The sequence below is a fragment of the Diceros bicornis genome, chromosome 3 (genome assembly GCF_020826845.1).
Source record: "Diceros bicornis minor isolate mBicDic1 chromosome 3, mDicBic1.mat.cur, whole genome shotgun sequence".
In the NCBI taxonomy this organism is placed as follows: Eukaryota; Metazoa; Chordata; class Mammalia; order Perissodactyla; family Rhinocerotidae; genus Diceros; species Diceros bicornis.
In genome coordinates, this window is record NC_080742.1 from 12,796,614 (window position 1) to 12,803,846 (window position 7,233).

The following is a 7,233-nucleotide window of genomic DNA, read 5'->3' on the forward strand; positions in this document are numbered from 1 at the left end:
CATGGTGCTTGCCAAGCATCCAAATCTGACTGATTTCAGATTTCTCGTCGCCAAATGCTGAAAGACATTGGAGCAATGCCTTCTAAGATCGAGGAGAAAAGTGTTACAACCTAAAATTCTATACTTAGCTAAGGAATCAATCAAATATGAAGGCAAAATAAATATATCTTCAGACAGAGAGATATTCAAAAAGTCTATCTCCCTACGTGAGAAATTTTTGAAGAGATTCTCAAAATAAATCCAAAAAAGGAAGCTGACCTGGGAGTAGCAGTTGGAAATCAAAGTACAGTACAATACAATTAATGATATTGGAAATAAAATAAAAGAGGATATTGTACACATTGATATTTGGAAGATTCTCCTTTGATTGACAAAATGTTAATGACATAGGGTTATATTTTCCTTTTTTTATTCGTTCCAACACACTATTTGGTTCTATAATAATAATATTTGCATATTCACAGCTTTTATGACACTACTTCTTTGATTTTCTTCTTTTAGGATTTATTCATTCATTCAACAAATGTTGCTTGAGCACTTATTAGCCGAGAACTGTTCTTGGCATTGGGAATATTCAGTGAACACAACAAACACAACAAAACTACCCACATGGACTTACCTTCTAGTGGGAAACACACAGTAAACACTTAAATATGTGATGTTAAATCATGATGAACGCTATGAAGAAAATTAAATAGAGTAGGAGAACAGAGAGTGAATGGGGTGGAGGGAAAGGTTGCTCTTTTAGATAAGTTGGTGAGGGAAAGGCCCTCTGGGGAGGTGGCACCTGAGCTGAGACCTGAGTGAAATGAGGGAGTGAGCCATGAAGAGCCAGTGCAACAGCCCTGAGGCAGAAACACACATGGCTTGCTGGAGAAAAGAGGAGATTTAGATTTAAGTAGACAAGCGGTATAAATATTATGTCTTGACAAAGTAAGTACTTTGTAGTACTTTATAGTACTATAGTAGTACTATAACTAGCAAAAATTGGGGGGAGATAAAAAGAATAAATGCATTAATTTTCTGATTTTCAAAGAGGAAAATCAATAGATACAATCCAACATTCATAATTTAAGAAATAGATGACTTAATATAATATTTAAAGACAAAAAGGTAGCCACAAGGAGAAGTAGAAATAAAAACCAATGAGAACTATAAGGAAGTAAATGGGGAGAGTCGGGGGATGTATTACAAGTGTAATAAATCACTTATATACCAGGAAGTAAAAAATGCAGTCTAAAGTTCGTAAGTCAGGATACAAAAGTGAAAGGATTTTATTTAATGTTATAATGAACTAAAGAATTACAACCAGGGCCGGCCCGTGGTTTAGCGGTTAAGTGCGTGCGCTCCGCTACTGGCGGCCCGAGTTCAGATCCTGGGCGCGCACTGACGCACCGCTTCTCCGGCCATGCTGAGGCCGCGTCCCACATACAGCAACTAGAAGGATGTGCAACTATGACATACAACTATCTACTGGGGCTTTGGGGGAAAAACAAAAGGAGGAGGATTGGCAATAGATGTTAGTTCACAGCTGGTCTTCCTCAGCAAAAAGAGGAGGATTAGCATGGATGTTAGCTCAGGGCTGATCTTCCTCACAAAAAAAAAAAAAATTACAACCAGAAACTATGAACAGTGCTTGTCTCTGTATGTGGACCTGGGAAGGAGGGAGGAAAGACTTTCATTTTTCCTTCAGTCCTACTTCTATTCTTTCTGCCTTTTCTTCCTTTTTACCTTGCATGTAGAACTATAATTTTTAAATAGTTTTAAAATAATATAGAACCTGTGTTGTTCCAAAAAGCATTTAAAGTAAGTTACAAAAATACAAACAACAACAATAATAGTAATAGTAATAATTAGGTAAATTTGAGCAGGAGGGAAAATCACCATAGGAAGGTAGGGTAAGGTTAGTATTAAAGAGTATGTAAGGCCGGCCCCGTGGCTTAGCGGTTAAGTGCGCGTGCTCCGCTGCTGGCGGCCCGGGTTCGGATCCTGGGCGCGCACCAACGCACCACTTCTCCGGCCATGCTGAGGCCGTGTCCCACATACAGCAACTAGAAGGATGTGCAGCTATGACATACAACTATGTACTGGGGCTTTGGGGGGAAATAAAATAAAAAATTAAAAAAAAAAAAAAGAGTATGTAAGATATATATGACAGAGATTTTTCATGGCTTAGCTATTAAAAGATTAATGCTCTGCTGGAGGATGGGCATGGATGTTAGCCCAGGGCCGGTCTTCCTCAGCAAAAAAGAGGAGGATTGGCATTGGATGTTAGCTCAGGGCTGGTCCTCCTCACAAAAAAAAAAAAAAAAAAAGATTAATGCTCTGCTGAATATTTCTCAAAATTCTGTTAACTCCAACAGAAAATTCCATCTTTGGAGATAATTATACGCTAGAGACACCTGAGGGAATGAGCCAGATAATTCCAATCAGAAGTCCTTGACCAGCACAATATGTCAGTTTCATTTGAAATAGGACCTGCTTTTCTAAAGTTAATTTAGGTGATGAGAAGATGGAGACTTTGTTGTGATACATATATTTATAAAGGACCTGGGGAAATGAAAGTGATAACCAAGATTTGAAATATAGGCTGTTTACTTTTTTAATTGGTCAACATTTTGTGTATGGTTTATAAACTCTAAAAGATGACAGCTTCTATCCTGAAAAGATCAAAAATCTTTTGTTGACATTTATGACATGTTCATCAGCCAGCAGATGGAGACATAGCTTTTAGCAGCTATACTTTTTCAACTAGCAATAAGAAAGATGATATCAGCCTGCAAGGAATCATGGAATAGACCTTCAAGATCCCACAGACCATTTTTCAGATGAGGAAAATGAAACCCAGAGCAGCAAATTGACTTGGGCCAGAGTGAGCACCTCCCCCGTTCATCTCAACTCCTAGTTCAGTGCTCTTTCCCCTATACCCAGGTTCTCAAAGAGGACAGTACTGCCCTCTCAGTGTTTTGAAAATGTGTGAAGGCGTTGTTGATTGTCACAACGGGCAACGTGACTGACATTTTAATGCACGGAGACCGAAGACCTAAGACGTCTGCTACACGGGGACATTCACACCTGATGAAGTCTTGTCCCTCACCCCACACAACTTTCAAATGTCCTATCATATGTGGGTAGAAAATCTGTTTATAGTTATCTGAGCCTAGAAACAAACCTCATTTTACAAATAAACACAAATATTTTTTGCACATTTTTAATATACTCTGAATTTTCCAAGAATACTAATTATCATGTATATGAAAGGAAGATTTGACTGTGTTACATTCTGAACTTTATTTTTTTTTTTAATAATTTTATTTTTTTTTTTCCCCCAAAGCCCCAGTAGATAGTTGTATGTCATAGCTGCACATCCTTCTAGTTGCTATATGTGGGACGCGGCCTCAGCATGGCCAGAGAAGCGGTGCGTCAGTGCGCACCCGGGATCTGAAGCCGGGCCGCCAGCAACAGAGCGCGCGCACTTAACCGCTAAGCCACAGGGCCGGCCCACATTCTGAACTTTAGCAGAGTTTTTCCCCTTTTCAGAAAACCGTATCACCTGTGTCAGCACCATGCAGACTATTCGACTTACTATACAACACACCTGTATTACTCTGTGCTCATAGCTGTCACATTTACTGTGATTCTACATTAAGATGCAAGTATCTTAATTATTTCATTAAGCCTTCTCATATAGTCATGTCTGGACATTTACGTATCGAAACGCCTATTTCCTTTTATTCTGCTTTATAATATAGTTCAAGCATTATATTGATCCCTTATGAAATTATATTTGAGGAGAAATTATATGATCAATGAATCCATTTACGGATAGAATAATAACAAGAACATTGCAAAATATTTGTAATAATAACTTTTGGCAGTAATCCCCAAGTAGGTCTACAGATTCAAAATAATCTCTATCAAAATTCCAATTGCCTTCCTAAAATTCCAGTTGCATTCCTAAAATTCCAATTGCGTTCCTAAAATTCATATAACAAGATCACTCAGGTAATACACCTCTCAGAGATCACCTGATTTCAAAACCTACTACAAATTCATACATCTATGGCATCTGTGGTCAATTGATTTTTGGCAAGGTTCCAAGCTCATTTAATGGGGAAAAAAGAGTCATTTCAACAAATGGTACTGAGATGACTGGACATTGACAAAGACTCTCTCCTTGACCTAACTCTAATCAGGCTTTTCTAAGCTCTCTAGGCCTCAACATTCAGTGTCTGCCCTTGTTGGGCCTGCATTGCCCAGTTTTAGCAAGAATCTTTTAGTTCAGTTTAGAAAGAACCACCACACTTGATATCTAGTTGAGTTCCTCATTCCCCCCCATCCCACAGGTGACATCTGATCACCCTGGCCTGACTTTAGCAAGAGTCCTGTCAAATCAGTTTAACCATAATCCTCTCTTACGATGTTTCCTTTTAGTAATTTTCCATCCACTGACCCTCCCCCCAATCCTGCCCCTTGGTTATAAATCTTCACTTTTCTATATTGTATTTGGAGTTGAGCCCAATCTCTCTCCCCTACTGCAAAACCCCATTGCAGTAGTCTCTAGAATAAAGTCTTCCTTATCATCTTGTTATTAACAAGTGTCAGAATAACTTTTTCTTTGAAAATATCCACATGCAAAAGCATGAATTCAGACCACTACCTCACATCAAATACAAAAATTAACTCAAAATGGATTAAAGAAATAAATGTAAGAGTTAAAACTAAAAAACTGTTAGCAGAGGTGTAGGGCTTTATTACCTTGAATTAGGCAACAATTTTTTAGATATGACAACAAAAGCACAAGAACAAAAGAAAAAGTAGATAAATTGGGCTGCACCAAAATTTTAAAACTTCTGTGCATCATAGGACATTATCAAGAAAGTGAAGACAACCCACAAAATGGGAGAAAATATTTGTAAATCTTATATCTGATAAGGGTCTAGTATTCAGAACATATAAAGAACTTCTATAAATCAACAACAAAAGACAACCCAATTAAAAAATGGGCAAAGGATTTGAATAGACATTTTTCCACATAAGAAGTACAAATGGCCAATGTGCACATGAAAAGATGCTCCACATCATTAGCCGTTGGGAAAATGCAAAGCAAAACCACTGTGTGATACCACTTCACACCCACTAGGATGACTACAATTTTTTAAAAAATAAAATAGTAATAATAATTACAAGTGTTGGCACAGATGTGAAGAAATTGGAACCCTCATACATTGCTGGTGGGAATGTAAAATGGTGCAGCTGCTTTGGAAAACAGTTTGGCAGTTCCTCAAACAGTTAAACACAGAGGTATCATATGGCCCAGCAATTCCACTCTTGGCTGTACACTCAAGAGAAATGAAAACATATATCCACACAAAAACTTGTACATGAATGTTAATAGAAGCATTACTTATAATAACCAAAAAGTGGAAACAACTCAAATGTGCATCAACTGATGAATGGATAAACAAAACGTGGTATATTCATACATGGAATATTATTTGGCCATAAAAAGGGATGAAGTTCTGATGCATGTTACAACATGGATGAACCCGGAAGGCATAATGCTAATGAAAGAAGCCAGACACAAAAGGCCACATATTGTATGATTCTATTTATTTGAAATGTCCTGAATAGGCAAATCCATGGAGCCAGAAAGGGCATTACTGTTTGCCAGGGAATGGATGAAGGGGGAATTGAAAGTTATGGGGTTTCTTTTTGGGGTGATAGAAATTCTTTGGAATTAGATAGTGGTGATAGTTACACAACATTGTGAATATAATAAAAACCACTGAATTGTGCACTTCAAAATGGTTAACATAGTGAATTTCATTTTACGTGGATTTTATCTTTAAATATTAATAATAAACCCATTACATATTATATTTTTATGGAAACAACTATATTTTTCAAGACAAAAAAGTAGGGAGAAGAATGGCATTGTTTTATATCTTGGCAAGTCTCTGATGTCTGGTCTAATAGAAGATAGCTGAATTCTTATATCTGCTTTTGCATTCAGTCTGTTGCAACATGTTGTTTGGTTGAAGACTATAAAGACTCTCTGGCCTTAAACAGAAATGTAGTTGGAAAAGAGGGACTTCACCTATTAGAATGTTTAAAATTTGAACATTTAAAATTTAAAAGACTGACCATACTAGATGTTGGTGAGAATGTGGAGCTTCATAGCTCTCATACTTTTGCTGAAGAGACTGTAAACTGGTCCAACCACTTTGGAAAACAATTTGGTAGTTTCCTAAAAGTTAAACCATATGACCCAGTGATTTTACTCCAATATATTTACCAAAGAGAAAATAAAGCACATGTACATACAAAGTCTTTTACAGGAATGTTCATAGCAGCTTTATTTGTAATAGCCAAAAACTGGAAACAACCCAAGTGTCCATCTACAAGTGAATGGATATACAAATTGTGATACATCAGTACAATGCAATTCTACTCAGCAATAAAAAGGAATGAGCTATGATACACGCAACAACATTATGAATCTCAAAATAATTATGCTGAGGGATAGAAGCCAGACGAAAAAAGAATACATACATTCCATTTTTTAAAAATTTATGGCCAGCCCCATGGCTTAGCGGTTAAGTGTGCATGCTCTGCTGCTGGCGGCCCGGGTTTGGATCCCGGGTGCGCACCGACACACCGCTTCTCCCGCCATGCTGAGGCCGTGTCCCACATACAGCAACTAGAAGGATGTGCAGCTATGACATACAACTATCTACTGGGGCTTCGGGGGAAAAAAATAAATAAATAGAATTATTTTAAAAAAAATTTTAGAAAATGCAAACTAATCTATAGAAAGTAGATCGATGGTTGCTTAGGGATTGGAATGTGTGGGGAGACTGAGAGGCAGGGATTACCGAAGGACATGAGGAAACTTTTGGGGGTGATGGATATGTTCATCATCTTGGTTGTGACAATAATCTGGTGAATAATAGGTCAAAAGTTATCAAATTGTACACTTTAATATGTACCTTTATTATATGTCAATTTTACCTTAATAAGGCTGTTAAAAAATAAAAAAGTAAACAAATGATATTTTAAAATCAACCAAAAATACACACAGATCTTGTTTACATCCTGTTTTGAGTCATTTGTAAAAAGATGCTTGAGACAATGGGGAACATTTGAATACTGACTGGATATTAGATTAAAGCGTTATTACTATTTTTTGGTGTGGTAATGGGGCTATTATGTTAAAAAGTGTCTTATCTC